The sequence below is a fragment of the Camelus ferus genome, chromosome 1 (assembly GCF_009834535.1).
Source record: "Camelus ferus isolate YT-003-E chromosome 1, BCGSAC_Cfer_1.0, whole genome shotgun sequence".
Lineage (NCBI taxonomy): Eukaryota > Metazoa > Chordata > Mammalia > Artiodactyla > Camelidae > Camelus > Camelus ferus.
The window spans coordinates 78830016-78848871 of record NC_045696.1 but is presented as its reverse complement, the minus strand read 5'-3'; the positions used below and the strand labels follow the sequence as shown (position 1 = coordinate 78848871).

Here is an 18856-nt window from a genome sequence, read left to right as displayed (position 1 = left end):
TAAAAACTCAATTTAAAATGTGTAAGATGACCATGTTATACATTTCCAATAAGAAAATTTTATTTAGCAAGGTCTTTTGTTGCATTTAGTTTGATTTTTGTATGTCATCAACTGAGTCCAAGTGACTCCTGGAAAAGAGGTGAATTTTTGAAAAGCAACAATTATATAATGGTTTTTAAGTGTAGAAATTTGAATCTCCAACAAACTTTAATTTTTTTTCCAAAAGGTAATTTTAATTTAAAAGAAGTCTGAAGTTATTAGGGACAACTATAAATCAGATAGGTAGATAATTTTTTCTTGTCAACTATTATATGTACCATATAGTATATATATATCCTATGCACTATATTATTCATAGGATATTTTTAATGGCCCTTTCAGACTCATATTTACAAATGACATTGTATACCTCCCTACATATGTACAAATGTGATAGAATTTAGTCCTCTATGGAAAGTCAAGCCAAAGTGCTAGCTGTTTTGTGTTGAAATGAATGATAACAATTATAGCTTTAAAGAAATGTGTAAAGGCATAGTAACAAAACTCAGCAGATGAAATTAAAGCAAAGGGACTATTTTTGAATGCCATTTCCAGAACTGATATCTGTATTAAATGATATGTTTAAAAGGATTTTAGTGTTTTTGATTTATCTTTCTCTGCACTCACGTCATTTAGCAAATAATGGGACATGTGTCATTTTTTTTGTAAAAAAAAAAAAAAGAAAGAAAGCCATTGGGTTGTCACAGTTCAGCTTGCGTCTGGACAGCCATGGCTTTCATTACAAACAGGTTTATTATCATGAATAAATATCACCATGTTTTCCAAGTTGTGTTGACTATTTTTAAACTCAGAAATAATTTCTTCTCTGTTTGACACAAAAGCATTTCTAAGATAAATGTCCCCTTGCAACTTCTTTGTATTGCCCACACATGTGCTGACAGTTCTGATTTGATGGAAACAATGATATTTTATGGTCTGTTCACCTCTTGGTGAAAGCTGGGAAAGAATCTGGAGAGAAAAGTTTGGGAACTTGGATATAGTTGTTACACAGCTTGTCAGAAAAGACAGAGGAAAAGAGGGAAGAAATGATGGAGAAAAAAGGAAGAAAACTTTGCAGTTTTTAATTAATGACTTCTTGCTTCCATATAGTTTTTTTTTAATTTTTTATTTAAAAATTTTTGTGGGGGAAGGAAGTAATTAGGTTTATTTATTTTTTAATGGAGGTACTGGGGATTGAACCCAGGACCTCATGCATGCCAAGCATGCACTCTACCACTGAGCTATACACTCCCCCTTCCACATAGTTTTTTAAGCAGAGATGTATGACAGTTATATTAAAAGAGGGCTAAGATATTTAAATAAATCCCTTTAAACCATTATCTATTGTCCTTGGAGAACAAGATTAATAATATTTAGAAAGAGGCAACAAATTTAATCCTTGATCCAAGTCTTAGTCAAATTGTGTCACTAGAAACAAACAAAATTAAAATCTAGAGAGTTATATTTCTAATTTTGTGTACTCTAATCAATAATGATCTTGGTAGAGAAGACTAAGTGAAGTATGAGCATCTGTCATCTGAATATAGCCCCAAATAAAAGTACAGTGAACAGATAGGACATCACAGAATGTCCTTTTACATGGTATGAAGATCAGTATTTCCAAACTGCTAAGCAGAAGAATTGTCATTGTGCTGGTCTCTGTGGCCATATAGAACCATCAGTACCAAATAAACTGTTCAAAAATACCTTCTAAGAATCTCACTTTCCCCAAAAGGATTCTGATGTTCGTAAGATTTGATGTTGTTTTGTAAGATTGCATTTGTTCACCACATTTTTACATTTCCTTATGTTACAGAATGTTATTTTTTGAGTTCAAAAAAAAATCCCAAATATATCTTGTAAATGTTTATTTCTAAGCAATATTCTCTAATGGAGTGTCATAATTTGAAGTACTTTCTACTGCCCACAATCCTGGAGAGTTGCCTTGAATCTCCCCTTAAACATTTCTATTTTTCTCCTAAGAATACTCATCTTCACTCTCAGAGCTGACTCCCTCTGCATTACAGGAGATCTTCCCATCCATTCCTGAACCTTCTATTTCCATGCCTTCTCCCATTATTATTTAGGCCTTCTTCTTCAAGGGTGTGGAATTTGTGGGGAAAGTCTTAAGGTGATTTAAATAAGTGGTGCTTCAGGCACTTTAGAAGCTTGGGACCATCAATCAAGCAATGAGAGGAATTTTTAGGTAGCCATTCACTCAGCAAGGAGTGCCCAAGATGTGCCAGATCACGTGCTGGGTGTTGAACACGAGCCAACTGTACAACTTACTCAGTAACATACAACTATTGCCACGCTAGGAATAGGTTTAAACACTTCAACTACTCAGATCACCTTTTGTGCTATCCATTATACCAAATCACTGTGATGTGTACACTATCTTGTTCTATCTATTTGATACATCTCAAAATAGTAAACATAAAACAACATTTGTTTAGTTTACAGCAATATTAGTTGAATTCTATTGAGCAAGTCTATTAACAAAGGCAAGTGTATATTAATCCTCCCCAATTATAAATATGGCCATACCTGATGTCACTCTACATTAGGCCTAAATAAATCATGGACTATGAAATAATCAGATTAAAGCTCATCTGATCCAACCACTTAACTGATTCCTTAACCCTCTACTACAATCCTAATATGTGGTTGTGAACCCTATTATTGCACAATACCATGGGTCTGAAATTCTAAAGCAGCTGCCTACATTTGGGACCATTTGGAATTTCTTCCTTATGTTGATCTACTGTTCTTTTTTTTTTTTCCCCTTAAGGGTCCTAAAATCTCCATCATCTGACTTCCTTTTAAATATTTTAAGACAGCTATTATATCTTCCATAAGTCATTTTCTTCCCAGAGGAAAATTTTCTATTTTCAATACACCGTTCTGAATACTGTTTTCTGAGTATCGTCTGAAACATGCTTTCTTAGGAAACATGATGTCTAGAGTTGAACATAATAAACACTTCAAGTATAGGATTGATCTTTGCTTAATAGAGCACCGCTATTGAATTCCTCATTGTAGAAACTTTTTAAAAATATAATCTACGAGAAGATTGCCTTCTTTGGTGGTCAGTCGTAGCACACAAATAATTCAGATTGAGACCAACTCGCTACTAAAACTCCTTAAAATTTTACACAAATAACCGTTAAGCAAATTCTACCTTCATCCCATCCTTGATAATTTGAGTTTTACTTCATCTTTCAGAAGTTGAACACAAATTCCACCTCATTAGATTCAGCATGTTGTTCTAGGCTATGAAGATCTTTCTATCCATCTGAGAGGAATGAAATCAATTAAAGTGATAAACATCCTTTCTCTCTCTACCCATTAACAAAAAACCCTATGCAGAATCACGGTGAGGACAGAACTCTGAAGTTACAGTAATAGACGTAGTATATAAAGTTCTGAAACCAGCAACACTGGCATTTGTTGAGCACTTACTATATTCCAGATTCTGTATCACACCCCGCAACTGAACCACTACATACCACTCTCAAAGAACCTATCAACAGTTGCGGAAATACTTTTTCATTAATTCATTCTTCCCAAGGTACTTATTAAAGATCTATTACATGTGAGTCACTGAGCTCTTTGTAAGGGATAGAAAAGGGACTAAAATATAGCCTTTGTTGATCTATTACTATCAACTAAATGATTAATTCTTCATTTTGTCTACACACATATCTCGAGGCTTTATCAGATAAGTTTGAAGAATCTATTTTCTTTCCTTTAAAATATCTGAATGACATCATAGTCATCTTTAGTTAGAAAATTGGAATAATCACTCCAGACCTTCTATTTAAAGATTTCCAAGTTGCTGGAGCTTATGTTAAATAATGGAAGATATCACAAAAAAAGAATATGGTTCTGTTACTTTCCCCAATTTTTACACTAACCATATGTCATACTTAAAGTGCTGATTTCAGGTCGGGCAAGTACACTCTGCAAATGGGATTGCTTAGTAGAAAAAGTAATTCATGGACAAGGTAAAAAAGTCCAAATAAGATAAAATATTTTACAGTGAAAAGTAAACATCTCTTTCACTTCAGATCCCAATTCCTTAGCCCCCTTCCCCAGAGACACTGACACTTACTCATTTGTATATGTATATATATATATATTTCTACAAACATTCCATTCACATATGAACATGTGCAAATGTGTATTCTCTATTATGTAAGTGGAGGGCATTGTATGCATATATTCTTAACCCATCTGAAAATTCTCCATGGGAGCACACATGTCTGCTTTACAAGATAATTCGAGTAAATAAAATATGTCTCAATTTATCCATGAATCCAAACTATTCTAATCAAAATTACAGCAGAGTATATTTGGTTGGTTTGTTTGCTTTCAGAATTTAGATGAGTAAAGGTCAAGAATGATCAAGATCATTTTGAAGCAAAAGACGAGCAACTACTTTACCTACCATATTTCAAGAGTTATTATTAAGCTGTTGTAATTAAAACACTGTAGTATCAATTCAGAAAGAGACAAGTGGAGAATAGCCATGAACTCATAAACAGGCCTATGAAAAAGGAGGAATTTGGTGAATACTAGAGTAACATTACACATCAAGAGGAAAGGAAAACTCTTCAGCTAAAACTGGCTAAAAATTTTCCATCTAAATGATAGAAAATTATCTCTATGTCATACTACAAAAATTAATCCCACATAAATTAAAAATATAAACATGAAAAGCAAATTTTAAATGTTTAGAAGAACATGTAAGAAAATACTGTCATGTCTTTGAAGTAGGGGAAGAATTTATTAAATAAGAAATAAAACAACATAAACCATAAAAGAAAGGACAAGAAATTTTTTAAAATCTCAATACATCAGATAATAAGATTTTGTTGATGATGCCAAGTATATCCTGAAAATAAATGTTTATGACACATATAGTAAGAATATGTGTTAAGAATAAAAAAATGACAACACACAAGAAAATGGAGCTGATTAAATATTGTGATTTGAAAACATGCCTTTGTTTCTTCACTCTCAATAATCCTCACAAAAGTATAAGAGAGATTAAAAAATACATAAATCCATTACAACAGAAGAGTAGAAGAAGAGATTACAGATTAGGATTTCTAAAAAGTTTTTAGAAGATAAGAATTAGATATACTAAATGATATTAAGGAAATAATGCAACTTGTAAATGACAACATAAATCAAAATTAGAAAAGTTAAAAGGCACTTTAATAAAACTCGAGAATGATAAATAAAAGAAGCAATGATTTTAAAAGTGAAGATTAAATTGACAAATACACAAGACCAAAGAATCCTACAAGAAACTTTAAAGATGCCTAAAGAGAAATAAAAGGTATAAAGGAGGAAAAGTCCAAAAGTAAAAAAGATAAAAAGGAAGAAGAAAAAGGACTCAAATGTAAGTGAGAAATAAGTAGACAAAGAAGACTCAACAGATGTGTTTATGGAATCTTCTAAAAAGAAAAACAAACCAGAGAACAAAATAAATACAATGGAAACTATAATTCTAAAAGTTTTCTCAATATAGAAAAAGATTTGAAATTATATTTGAAAGAATCCACTGAGTATCTGACAAAACTGATTTAAAAATGACCAAGAGTAAGACATATTCTCGTAAGATTATTGAATATCAAAGAAAAACACTTCTTAGGTTATTTATACCCAGGCCAAAAGATCAAGTCTTTTATAATGGAGAATCTCATAATATAATTAATCACCACACTTTTTGAAAATAATGCTTTATGCCAGAAAAAAAATCAAGTAGCATATGTAAGATGCACAAGGAAAGAGAATGGGACTCAATGATTTTTATATTCAGCCATAAACTAACTTTACTTAAGATACAAATATGAAGGTCATAGACAAAATGTTAATGACATTTGGGAGCTCAGGGAATATTGTTCCCATGAATATTTTCTGAGAAATTTACCAGAAAATGACCTTCAGACAAACAGAAAAATGACACTGATGTAAGGACTGATGATGAACATCATTATATTTACTCAAAGAGCTATGACCAAATGAAGGTTATAAGGTGGAGAGGACATTATACAATGGCTTTGACAATGTAGACATAGCACAAATGTAAAAAATGTGAGGAGAATAGGGAAACGTGTAAATCTTTTAATTACTTTCAGTAATCATATTGGTGTTGGTTATAGTGTGATTACTACACTGAAACTTTGCATAATGAGGGATACAGCAAATGAGAAGCACTGTGCTGTGCTAATTCTGTCATCTCCAGTGCTTTAGAGAACCAGCAATATTAATGTAGAAGAAAAGATATTCTGATGCAAGATAGAGGAGGTTAAGTGAAAATCTTGTGGTTTGGATTTTAAAGTGCAAGTATCAGAATATATGCTAAAAAAATTTATGCAAACAATGACCAAGCTAGTAACAATGAGCATCTCCAGGGTTCAGACTGTGGTCTTGAAATAACATTCCCTAGTTTAAAATGCACACCACACATAGAGAGATAGACAGACAGAAAGAGAGAGATAAGGAGAGATCTGGGGAACAACTGTACGAGATGAATTTGGAACATCCTGTCAATGGCAATACATATACCAAAAGGACTCAGGAGGCAAAATGAAGAAGATCTCACTATCTAAAGACGGGACAGCTTGAGGATCAATAAGGATAATTTCAATTGATTGGAACAAATTAAATTAAAATCTGTAAGTCAATAATGCAAAAAAAAAAAAAAAACAAACCTAAAAAACCTCTTCTGTCACTTACGGAGGATAACTGGGTAACTAGAATTCAACTCATTCTTCTGAAAACTGATAAATAAAAAGAAGCATTAGAGAATTTGTCCCACCATTCTCTATGAACTATATAACTAAGTAGCCAAATAGTAGATGAAGGGAATTTACCCTTTATAGAAATATTTTGACTAATAAAAGAAGGAATCATTGAATCAGAATTTCATCCTTCCTCACTTCTGATGAACTAATGAATCTAGTTATTCAGCATCAATGACTGGTATCATAAAAACAGAAACAACCAGTCATTAGGTGCCTCTGGATGGAAATACACACCACCAGCTCTGAAGCAGTCTTGCACCCCAAAATAAACCTGCATCTGATGCAGTCTGTAGGTCCAACTATCAAGAAATACATAGGACAAAGGAGCAGGTTAAAATAAATCATGCAGATAAAATCAGCAAAATTCGTACTACAGGAAATTTTATCAGTTAAATTTCCTGTTTTTTTCAATGAATGCATTGCAAGGAAAAAATATGGTGAGATAATATGTAGATTAAAAGAAACTTACAAAAACTGGGGGAAAAATACTGCTTAGGGAAGTACGCTTGGGTGAAAAAAATTGTAAAGAAAAGCAAGACTGGTTAACAAGCACCCAGGATGGTAATAATTTAAAAGAGAGGAAAGATGGTATTGAGAAGGTGCATGTGGAGGACTTTTGGGATGGTTTTCAAAGTTCTATTTCTTAATCTGCTTTTCTCCAGAGTATTTTTCTTGCAATGATGTATGAAACCAAACATTTATTTCGTGAGGTTCTTCTGTACCTGTGTTATAACTTGCAATAAAATTAAAAGAATTGTAATAAAAGAGATTGTACATGACAATGTTTCAGACTTACTGGATATGAGTTTAGTAAATGAAAGGGCCTACCAACTGCTCAGAATAACAGATGGGAAAAACTTCTTTTCAAGACATACAGTCATGAAATGTCAGGGCACCCAAAGAAAAGAAAAGTTTTTAAAGATTCCAGAGAGAAAGAAAAGGGGTTCTCAATATCCACTCTGGAAACTGGAAGACATTGAATAAATGCCTTCACATTTTTAGGGGAAATGATGATCAACTTAGAATTTTATATCTAAACCAAATATTAGTCCACTGTATCAGTCCAAGAAGATAGAGATCCAGGAGATGGAGAGAGAGAACAGCCCAGACAACTGCTCAGAAGACCAGAGAACAGCTAGTCCCACTCAGTGTGACACAGGTCACCCAGGTAGAGACATCTCTAAAATAAAATTGAAACTGGTAGAATGTTGATGTGTTTTGTCATGTGAAAAAAAATGTTATTTGTATGGATTTTTTAATTCCTTTGCTGAGTTAGAAGGATGTAGAAAACTAAGCAACAAGCCAAAATGATCATTATTAATACAGAGAAAAACAAAACTGTACTGTAAGAAATGGAATGTAATCCTTGAACATGTATTTGTGTACATGAATGGAAGTACACTTAAGGGATAATTCTTAAAAGTAGCAAGGTTGGATCAAAAAATATTTTCTCTTTTTTGACTATTTCCTGATTGATTTTCAAAGACGTTATACAAATTTACACTCCCATCAACAGTGTATTAGAGTACATTTTTCTCTCCACTCTGCCGAAAATGTAATTATCACTTTTTTATCTTCTCCATTTTAATACAAATGGAATATCATTATTGAATTAGTTTGCATTTTTAAATTGAAGTAAAGCATCTTTTATGTTTATAAGCCATTGTATTTCTTTTTATATTAAATGTCTTCCTTTGTATATTTTTTCTATTTGTTTATTAACCTCTTCTTGTGGAATTATAAGAGCTCTCCAGATAAATAAAATCCTGTACTTTTTGTCATGTGTGTTGTAAATAATTTTGCTCAATTTTCCTTTGAATTTTATGTTATTTTGTGCTGGGCAGAAATGTTTGTGCTTTTTTTTTTTAAATGTATTAGTGTTTACTTTGTTTTCTGGATTTGTGTCTTGCTTAGAAAGATGTTTCCCATTCCAAGATTTTTTAAAATTTGCTCATATTTTCTCTGTATTAGACAACCTCATTGTTTAAAGTTAAATTTTTGATCCATCTGAAATTTCTACGGACATGACAAGTAAGGAGGAATTCAGTTTTATTTTTTCCCAGATAAGTCAAGATTTTAATATATTTCAGACCTGAGTAAAATGAATTTTGTTTTATAGTAAAGCTGAGAACTTCTTATTTTCACTCAGTGAAATCTACAAGACCGCAGACAAGAAAGATGCTAACTAAACCACATGTGAATTGTTACTGCCTCTGCCTATCTTCTCACATGCCTGTGACTGCAACCGACCTGCTCCCTTAGTATGAGACATCTAGTAGGAAACTCCCAAGGGATTTAAAACTATCCAGCTAATGAAGGGAAGGTCCTCTGACTTACGATCCATGTCTGCACGTGGGTTTCTGTCCTGAGGCTTGAGGTTATAAAGTATAATCACATCTACAGACCCTATTTCCTAACTGCCACTCACTATTAAACTACTTTAAAAATAACAAGTTTGCTGAGCCCTATTATCAGAAGAAAATGAACAGTAAGAAAAGAACTATGATGGGTAAGCATTTTGATCTAGGTTGAAGTCAGGAAAGAGCAACAACAAAAGTACACCTTCACCTGCCCCTGGGTTTACAGACCTAACCAAATGCCTGATAGATGCTACCATAGGATGCCAGGGATTTCTACCAAGTAGGGTATTTTAAAGACAACTAGTGGTAGTCTTGATAACTTTAAGGTACCCTACTTGATGGTCTTGAGTTTCTTCCTAAATTGTACAGCAATAGAATAGACAGTCCTCTAATCACATTTTCTCCTGCTGCTGAGAAAGATCTAATTTATTTGCTTAATTTTGTTATCCATTGCCCAAGGTGTCTATTCCATCTTTGATTCTCTGGCCATCATTTTTTGAGGTTGATTCTTGGGACGCACACTTGGCTACATGACTTATTACTATGCTTTTTACTCTATGCTTCAAGGAGCCTAAGAACAGCTATGAAAGAAAGAAAAAGAAAGAAAGAACTAAAAGGAAGTAATAAAAGAAAGGCTCCACATTAATTAGAGCTGGAGAGTATCTAATGGAAGTTACTTTTGTTCAGATTTCCATGAAGGCTTTTAGCAAAGATAAATGAGCCCGTGCCATGAAGCTGTGTATGTTTTAAAAAGTGATAAAAGGTTAATTGGGTACTGTGTGAGCAAGACTGTGTATAGAAGAACACTTTAATTGATGGTCAAAGTATAGTTAATATTCACATATCTTATGTCTACAACAGGTTGCCATTCCACACAAAGCTTACACAAAGTTTTGGGAGACAAAACAAAAGAGCTTAGCAATGTGTGCATAGTTTACAATAAAACATTTTGGGGACATTAGATGGGAGAGGGGAAGGGGAAAGAGCTGGGATGCCCAGCAGATGTGAAAAGATGTGTTAAGGAGGGAAAAGTAAAATTGTATTTTTCCTCTAGCAACCAAACGGTTCTTTGAATAATAACCACATGTTTGTTCCAAGGGCTGTAAAACCATGGAGAAAGATTGAGGACCCCAATAATGAGAGCTAGAGCTGAAGGAATCATTATTTACAGAAAAAAAAAATCTTAAGAGGGAAGAAGCAGTCATTAAGATAATACTCATCAATAAGAGTCAATCTTATCAATTTCCCCTTGCATTTTCCCCACAGCTTAAATTCTGTGTTACACAATGATTTCTTCCCCTGTCCTAAGTCAGAAAGTTCCTTTTACCAAAACCAAGAAATATAAAACTATAGATTTGCATACATTTGACATGGAAGTAACTAATATCATCCACCAGAAAATATTATGTCTTTTCTTTGCTATGTAGACCAGCAAAATAGTAAAGTGGAGAGATGAATTGAGACTCACAAGATTGTTTTTCTCTTGTGAGGATTCAGCCTTGAAAATCTTGGCCAAATCATCAGACTACTCTTCTGTACATTAGATAAAAAGACCCATCAAGTTGCATTTACCCAGCTAAGGTGACTCCATTGCAAAGGCTACCTTCTACCTAGTAGAGCCTCTATACAAAAGAATATCTCATTGCAAATCCTGAGTTTCTTGAGTTCCTCCCTCACTTCTCCCAGTCCTCTCTGACCCCCAAACTTTCTTTTATTTGCAAACTTGTTTGTCCTTTCTCCTTGGATGTACAACCTAGTCTTTGTCACTTTGCCTTTACTCCTGAGTATGTTTTCATTACTGTTGCTATAGCAACACATTCATAGAGACCCCTTGTAGTAAAACCTCTTCCAATTACACTATGTTTCCAGGGATCTCCTTTCATGCATCTCATATCTATCTCATCTGCATTCTCTTTATTAATCCTCAGTGCCATTTTATAGTTTTTATTCTCAATCACTCTGATCTGGATGTTAAAATAGCCTTTTACATGGTATCTAAAACACTGTATGACCTCGCTGTTGTTTACATCACTAAGTTTCTTTATCGTCTTCCCCAAAAGCCTGAACTTCAACCACAAAGAAATTTCTTTAATTTCCTCAAATGCATTGTGCTCTTGGTCTCTCTTCTCTGGGTCTTTGCACAGACACCTCCATCTCCCTGCTCTTTGCTTGGCCAACTCAAAGTCATCCCCCAGGACTCAGTTCAGATGGCACATCCTCTGGTCTTTGTGACTTCTAGGCTAGGTAAAAACTGGATCTCTCTTTTATCTCTGCCACAACATGAGTCATACTTTGTCTGGTTCTCTGGATCCTCCTCAAGGCTGTAAACTCCTTGAAGTCAGGGACTATGTTCTTTGCAGTTATACTCCTTGTGATTACTGCTCCTTTCAGATTTGGGGAATGAAAATGACACATACTATCCCTGAAAATGTCTTGACTTTTCTCCTCCATGATTTTTCACATGCTGTTCTTTTTGCCGGAATTTTATCCCTCAAAATCAAGACTCCCTCCAGCCCTCTGCACATGCCTTGGTCTGTTATAATCTTGCTTATTCTTCTAGGTCAGACTCCGATGTTCTGTCTCTCATGAACATTCTCATATCAGACCCACTGACTGATCCAGTTTATATCCTAACTGGATAACATGAATCACACACTGCTTTATAGTGAATTCAGCCCCTGTTTTTTCTCTCAAAATAGATAGATTAAAAATATGGACTATGTCTTATAATATTTGTATTCTCTGTTATCTATCAAAGTGTTTTGCATAGAGTCAGTGCTTAATATGTACTAAATTAATTATTGTACAATAAATTTCCAAAGCTATGAATTTTTCTGTGTTTTCTCTAGAAAATGTTCAGTAGAGGTGCTTTTCCCACTGTGACTTTCTTAATCTTTCCCATTACAACAAGGAAGTATATGATTTATTTCTACATATTTCCCTTACCAGACCACAACAGAAATCCTTCTGAGGACGGTGGGAGCAATAGAAGCACGTGAATAATTCTGTTGGGTACAGGTGAAATTTAGAATTCACACCACTTCAGCTGATGTTTCAAAGGCTCTGAGATCTCCAGTGGAAACTTTTCTCTCTTCTACCTAAAAGCAATGTGGAGTTGTGCTGTTTCTCATGTTTTCTCTCATCACTAACATGACCAAAGCCCAACCACATATCCTTCAATACCACAATTCAAATCACACATTATTAGTGAAATCTCTGCTTTCTCTAAGTAGGGCACATCCTCTTCCAGCCCTGTACACACAATACTATTTTTGTATCTCTCTTATGACAGTCATCTCTGCCGCATATTTTTGTGAATATTTATACCCAAGTCTTGTATCCCTTTTGAAGTGTGAGTTCCCAGAGAGCAGAATTTGTGCCTGATTTTTGCCATTCCCCTTTGCCCATAGAAAATGCCTTACATGTATATATTGGTTCTGAAGCTTATATTGTCTGTTAAATGGTACATTATACATATATAAAGATTGTGTGTATGAATATGATATGTACATACAGTGCACGTATTTATATCCTTAGAGTAGAACTAATATCTATATTAAGCCAATCTGATCACCACTGTAAAAATGAGAGAATCAGTTAATGTTATTAGAGCCTAAATTACTGTACCAAACATATTTTGATGCCATAATTTTCCCTCTTAAGATGTAAAAAGAATCTCAAATAGAATTTTAATCATAACTGCTTTGTCTTTGATTTCCTTGGGGGCAGGGACTATATCACCATATTGACTTTTGCTCACACTGCTTAGGCTGTGGTGGGCAGAATAATGTTCCCCTTCCCCCAACCTGCCCCTATCAAAGATGTCCATGTCCTAATACCAAGAACCTGTACATATGATACCTAGTACGGCAAAGGTAACTTTGCATGTGTGACTAAGTTATGAATTTGGAAATGCAGAGACTATCCTGGATGATCCAGGAAGGATCTAAATGCAATCCCAAAAGTCCTTATGAATGAAAGCCAGAGCTAGGAAAGTCAGGAGAAGACAGGGCAAAAGAAGCACAGGTTGGGCCAATACAAATGGTAGCTTTGAAGATGGAAGAGTGATACAAGCCAAGGAATATGAGGGGCCTCTAGATGCTGGAAAAGGCAACAAAACAGAGTCCCCCCAGAGCCTCCAGAAAGAACACACCTTGATTTTAGCCCAGTGAGATCCATTTCATACTTCTGATTTCCAGAAGTGTACAATTACGTGTTGGTTTAACCCACCAATTTTGTGGCAATATATTACAGCAGCAATATAAAACATATGCAATAGCCAACACATAGCAGGTGATTCATAAACATTTAGTCACTAAAAGAACCATAAGATATTAGGCCTGAAAAAATGTCTGCCAGAATTAATGGATGTGGGTAACACAGAGAGAAGGGAAGGTGAGGAAGAATTACCCAATACTAATTAAAGGTGGGCCGATGAGAGAGGTGCTGGGAAATAAAAACAAAAACAAAAAACAACAAATATTCCCCATTTTCTGACTTAGGTAACTAAATGGATAATATTACATATGTAAAGAAAGAAAGGTTATCCTCTTAGTTTTGGACATGTTTGGAATTAGGGTCACCATGGAACAACCAGATGGAGATATCTAGGAGACAATGGAAAATTTGGTCCAGAAACTCAGAGGAGCTCTGATGTAACCCAACAGCCTTGGAATATGAGGTTAGAATAGCAAAATAGCTGGAGACAAAACTAGAAAGGCAGCATGATGTTTCTTAAATGCCAAGGGAAGCCAAGTCCAACTCATTAAGAGGTTGGGATGGGCACTGACGGTATTTGAACTGGGAAATGAAGTAATCAAACTGATGCTTTAGGAAGATTAATGTGGTGGTCTTATGTAAAATAGACAGGTAGAAGGGAAGACTTAAGACAGCAATACCATGTAGACTTTACAGATCACTTTCAAAGATACTTTCTTATTTTATGCTCACAGCAATCTTGTGAGGCAGGTAGGACAAAGCATTATCAAAGGGCAACTTTTTTGTTATATCATCATAAAACCAGTTGTATCATATTGATGATTATTTCAACCTACTTTTAAAGCTTTCCATATAATTTGCAATATGTTCAATTTCTTACTACTCTAATCAGTGTGTTAGGGTTCTTGGTGAAATTCCTAGCTCCTAATATTCAGAATCCATTCATCACTAAAAAATCAACAGAAATGAATGAATATCATCCATATCAAATATTTTAATTCTTACATAAGCCAAATCATTCTGAGGGGGAGGGGGAGAACATTGTATTATTATAAATAGAATAACAAAATATTGCTGTAAAATGAGTTGGATCAGGTGCTTTTATCACGAATAACTGTTATTATGATAGATCCATCTTGCTCCAAACTTGCTAACCAAATAAAAGCATTTGGATGACCCAACTGCAAGCCTTCTCTAGAAAGTCTCTTGCATGGCACTTCCAGGTTTCAGTTTTGACTCCAATATCCATTTGACGAGGCTTCAAAAATCACATATTGCAATGAAAGAGCCTCTGGGGCTATATTTAGGTGCTGTTAAATCACCAGGAATGATTGGGTCAGAAGAAGAGAAAGATAACTGAGAGAGTGCCCAGGTAAATCAGGTTAGGAGCTCAAAATTTCTCACCATTACAATTCCCAATTCAGTTCTCCTCCTTTGATTTATGCAGGGCTGCTCGGAAGCATCCATATGAATAATTCAGCACTTGAGAAACAAGGTAGGTCTATCTTCATAGATTAGAACAGGTTCTAAAGCTGATTTCCCTGAAACTCAAGCCTGTGTCATGATTTGGTTCCACACCATCATTAATCCAGACAAAAAGCACTATCTTCAAAATGCAACTCTTAGCAATTATTTAGGGGATCTCAGTGTTTCAGCAATCCAAAATTGGTCAACATGGTCTAAAGCCTATTGCTCAGTGGATGAGCTACATTAGCACACATGGGAGCTTGTTAGAGAAGGAAAAACTAGAGACCTCCCAGGGACCTACCTAATCAGAACCTGCATTTTCACAAGATCCCCAGGCAATTCATTTCCACCTTACAAATTTGAGAAGCTCTCGTATCTAAAGCACAAAAGTTTCAGAAATTGCTTTTAATTGTATCCCCTAAAATCCTTCCAGCTAACATTTCTATGACATCACAAGAGCTCAAAGACTTTCTAAGTTTCTTATTTATTTTGCTTCTTTTGATCAGTTTCCAGGAAATCATAAATAGCCAATCATCCAAAGGGTTTTCAGCCTCCTTGTACAAGAGTATGGTGATTGAATGCATATGAGGGTTTTTTTCCCACTAAACACACTTCATGCTTGACTCTACACATGCCGCATTTCCTTTTTTTCCATCTTAATTTGTATAAATCTTAGTAAGGGAAGAAGAGGGAGCACAGTTGGCAGAAAATGTGTTGGGATGAAGTGGAATGCATTACAGGTCAATATCTATTTCTCCCTAGTTCCACTTCACAGGTAATAATTTCAATTATTGGATGTATGATTTTAACCAATTTATATTAACTGGATACTCACTCATGGGAAACATTTAAAGCTCTGTGTTTAATAAATTACCAACAATTTTACTATCTGCATTTCCTTACTCAGAGATGGCTTGAGGGTGACATTTCCTCATGAGTAGAGCAGGTGAGCAGAAGTCTTTCTTGCTGTGTTGTGGGTTTTTGGGTTTTTTTTTTTCTGTTTTTCCAAAACAGCCATCAGCTAGTTCCACAGCAGGGGTAGAGCAGATTGGCTGGTGTGGAATCTCCCCAAGGACACCCTGCCCTGTCTACCTTGATTATCTGCTGGTCCTGATCCTGTTTGTTGCCTTCCATGTCCACCTCAATGACTCCCCACCATCAGGCTCCTCACTGTAATCATTTATCTCATCCATGTGCTGCATGTCCTCATTGTCCTCTGAGTCTTCGCTATCCTCGTCACCTCAGCCACTTCGTCCCTCTTATTATCATGATCCTCTGAGGCTGGGCTTGCCAAGAGATAGCAAGTTTATTTTCTTTCTAGGTGATGCTCTGGAGCCAGGCCTAGTGCTGCTGTTTTTGCAGCTGCCACTGTCTCCTCCACCCAGGGTGCATCCGGATTAATGCACGGTCATACAAGGCAAGAGTGAAGGCAACAAGGTGGACATGGCTCCTGGATAGCTGTTTCACCTTGGCCCAGTCACTTAACCTCTCTGATCTTCAGTCTCCTCATCACATCCCGAAGCAGCAGCCTGCAGTGGTACCTTAGATAATAAAGTATGCATAGTAGCAGGATGACAGCAAAGGCGAATTATTTTCAGCTTCCTGCAGGAATGTTCAGTCTCAGCCCAGAGTTTAGGCACAAGGGACAGGTATGTGCATACACATAGACTCAGGAGGCCACGATTACAGTCCTGGCTTGGTTACTATTTGCAGTCCTTTGACAACCACATGGCCTTGGACAATCATTTAGTCCACCTGAGGCTCTATTTCCTAGGGACCATGGCATGGAGGGGAATCTTCACTTACATGTTCAGTGTCAAATATGTATCACACGTCCTTATGCATATACCACACATTCCTCCCAACAATTCTGTAAGACTAACCTTTAGTCTTAATATGAGAAAACTGAGGCTTAGAGAGGATAAAGAAGTTTCCCAAGACCTCATGGCCTGCAAAGAGCTGAGAAGGAATTCAAACTCAGGTCTAGCTGACTCCAAGACCATATAAAAAGACCATGTATTTTTTTTCTTTAGACAATGCAGCCTACCGATATAGTATTTGTGATGTCCAAATGAATTTTTATAAATTAAATAACTTTTTTAAAAAGCAAAACATACAGAAAGATGTGGTTGAAATATTTTAACTAACTTCATTTCTATTGTATTACAAAACATCTCAGCCTCTGCCCCAAAGATGCTGACAGTCTGGCTGTGACAAAGCCTCATAAAACAGATAATGGATATATATACATTCAGTTCGCTGACTTAAGTATATCGTAAGTGTGGCTGGGTTTGATTTTGTAAGAGATACAAAGATGAGTAAAATGGGCTCCTTCCCTCCGGGAAAGAATATCATACTATATTGAAGTGAAGCTAATACGCAATAAAGAACTTGTTGCAAAACAGGACAGAATGAAATGAGTGTTGAACAGTGGTCCAAGCAGCGTATCGAGGGAATACAGAGAACAAAACACTGACTGAGCATACCAAGGAGGAGTCTACAGAGCATGTCACTTTTAAGACTCTGGAAAGATGGGCAGAGAATGTGAGAATGAATTCCAGGATAAGAAAAAAATGATGGGCAAAGGCAGAGAAGCATGAAGGCACACTTGGGAAAATGTTGTGTTGAGATAGTTACATCTGTGGAGGAAATGTTCCTGGAGAGGAAAAATAGAAAGACTTCCCATCTTAACTAAAACTATTTAGTCTTGTTTGAGGTTTTTCCAGTATGCCTGCTCTCCTGGTTTTTCTTTTCAATTTAAATGATGTCATATCTGAAGAAAAAAAAATTTTCACATTATACAATGGGAAAAACTGGACTAAAACTTTCCACTGTGTAATGTGCTAATTACAGGTACCAACAGCAAAACCAAACAGGTTAGGGAAAAGCAGAGAGTGCCCAAAGAAGAAAATTTGTACAAAACAAACAGGGCTTTAGTTGACCTTAAATAATAGGTTGGAGATGGAGACAGAGAAAGAGAGAGGAGGAAGAATTGAAAGGGAACTTGGATGATTTGTCATTTCAATCATGCCTCCTCGCCTGACCCAGTTTGCCTGAGTGGAATTGTGCAAACAATTGTGGAGCATCTCTGCCATCGTGAGAACATATCACTGTGGTTAAGTTTAAAAACCCATGAAATGAAGCATGCTACAAAGAAATAGAGTGTTTTTCAGTTTGGTCTTTAAAGTTCCTCCTTAGCAATTTATATCTTCTCACCAAAAGCTTAGAACAGATTTAAGTTCATGGGGTTTAAGTTCACCTCTTATTTTTCTTTGTCTCTCACGTTTCAGTGTGAATAGTGAGCATATAAGTAGACGATCCGGGAACCTATATGCGATTTTTTAAGGATATTATTATTGTGGCATCATTGGTTCTTTACAAACACATACAGGCTCTTGATTTAAAAAAAAATAGCAAATAATATTAGAAGAATTGAGTAGAAATATAATGAACCCAAAGTAGTCCATAAGAGGCTGCTTAAAGAGCATACTGGAATACTCACTAAATGATTCAAAAAAAAATAAATGGACATTAGTTAAGTCTATATTAAGTGCTATTGATAGAACATAGTACATTTTTATGCTCGATCAATAATTAAGTTGATAAACTTTTATTGTATTAATAGGCAGTGTTAATTATATTTAACATTAAAATAATGCTTCACTATGTTCAGAAAAAATAAGAAATATATTGGTTTAATTACTTTTAAGTCCTTATTTTTCACTGCGATAATTACATTTGTAAACCTGAATCTAACAGTTTAAAGCGTTGGCATGGTTCTGTGCCTCTCCTAGGAAGCTGGTCAGAGTCTGCATGTGGCCTTACCGTCTGCAGAAGGCAAACCATCTGGATGGAAGAGAAAAGCTGACCTAAGAAAACCAGCTTAGACATTCCAGAGACAGCCTTCTATATGACTGAGCTCTAGGTCTGACCCTGGACACCAGGAGGAGAGGG

The 18856-nt window shown here is 35.4% G+C and overlaps 1 non-coding gene across 1 annotated transcript; it reads right to left on the bottom strand.

Moving 5' to 3' along the window:
• Window positions 1–1218: 1218 nt before the first annotated feature.
• TRNAA-GGC lies at window positions 1219–1291 on the bottom strand. Its single transcript has one exon. It is a non-coding gene; the product is annotated as a tRNA-Ala (tRNA).
• Between the last annotated feature and the right edge of the window lie 17565 nt (window positions 1292–18856).